Raw genomic sequence first — 1,838 nt, 5'->3', positions numbered from 1 at the left:
GTCTCATCTAAACATTGATTTTTTTTATACTTTACTTATAACTTAATCACCTTTTTCATTTATTTTATCTACTTTTTCTTTATTACATTATCAATTTTTCATTAGAATTCATGCTAGTTATTCATGAGATTATTTTTAGTGAACAAAGTGAATACTCTATTCGTCCACCATTAGGAGTCTCATTCCTTGGCGGCACTAGTTTTAAGGAATATTAAGAAAAGTGTGTAAAAAAGAGTTAGTGGAATATGAGTCTCACTTGTATATATTAGTTTTAAATGAAATGTGAGTGGAATGAGTTAGTAGAATGTGAGACACTATTACCATTTATGGTAAAAGTGAACCGAGACTTTTATTTGCGGGCGGACTTAAATAGAAAAAAAAGACTTTTATTCACGGAAGGATGGAATAGTTACATGTACTACCCATATTATATATTACACATACCATTCACCAATCCAATTTTGAACATATTAGATAGAAATGTACTACTCCCCGTCAAATATATTTTGAGATGTTCATTCATCGTCGTGAGCGTGATCCTAAAAATATGGTCTCTGATGGGGTACGAACTAAACCCTAATGGCAAGCCCAATAACAGTGACGGCCCATCAGCCCAGAGCCCAAGAAAGAGTATCTGTTCGGCACCAAAGAGTTCGGACTCAGCTTACAGCTCGGTAAAAGCCGACCAGTCAAGCTCTCCTCTCAGATCGGCAAGAGCTGATCGGTAAAGTCCAGCAGTTCGGTCTCAGCATTCGACCGAACTAGGAGTTAGTGGACTCATGAAAGGCCTCCACGACCTCCGCTATACCCACGATCTATTTAGTGGTACGAAGCAGTTATTGAGCAGTTATTGCTCACCCACGATCTTGTTAGTGGGGCTGCAAACCACGATCGTAGTTCAATGTATAAATAGAACTTAGATCAGATAGAAAAGGGTTAAGCTCTCTAGAGATAAAACATCATATAGCAAGTCTGTGTTGTAAGCTGTAATCCCAGATCAAGCAATACAATCTTGCCCTCCCTTCTTCCCGTGGACGTAGATTTACTTCAGTAAATCGAACCACGTAAATTCTTTGTGTCGTAGTTTTCATTCTCTACCAGCATTTACTAACATCAGAAATTCGCGGATTCATCACTGGCGCCGTCTGTGGGAAACAGAGAACAAAATTTGTGATAAAGCGAATTTTTGATCCATTTTTTCCACCTAAAAAATGCATACCAGATCGCAGAGTACCCGTATTCCTGCCCGTGAGAACCAGGAGGAAGCCAATCCATCCCATAGGTCTGGAAAACAGCCTAGGGATAAATCCACCACCAGTTCTCATGGCGAAGAAACAAGCCGCTCCAAAAATCGTCCCACTGAGTCTTCCCAGCAGCCCGATTTGAATGAGGCTGTCAAGCAGTTTTTGGCGGCGAAGCAGGAGGAATTCTTAACCTTCCTGCGAAAAAGCCAAAAGCAGCCGGAGACGAAAACGGCGGATTCTCCTTCTCCCTCCGCACAAGAAAGTCACTACCGCAGTAGTGTCGCATCTCCCAGGAGAAAGAATCCCCGTCCCCCACATGTTCCAGTTCCTCCTCGGTACCGGAATCACAGGAGAACTCAATCTCCTCCATACCGACGAGATATCGGATTCGCCGTGTACGGAGCACTGAAGACTCCGTTCTCGGACGACATCACTCGAACTCCCCTACCACAGAACTACCGAACTCCGTCGATGACTTACGACGGGCTCGTGGACCCTCACGATTTCTTGGGGCGCTATCAATATAACATGGCGAACCAGGGTCTCAACGAGGTCCACATGTGCAAGCTGTTTCCCGAGCTGCTCATCGGGAAC

Source organism: Salvia splendens, chromosome 2, assembly GCF_004379255.2.
Source record: "Salvia splendens isolate huo1 chromosome 2, SspV2, whole genome shotgun sequence".
NCBI lineage: Eukaryota > Viridiplantae > Streptophyta > Magnoliopsida > Lamiales > Lamiaceae > Salvia > Salvia splendens.
The sequence above is the reverse complement of the archived record's forward strand: the minus strand, read 5'-3'. Positions refer to the sequence as shown.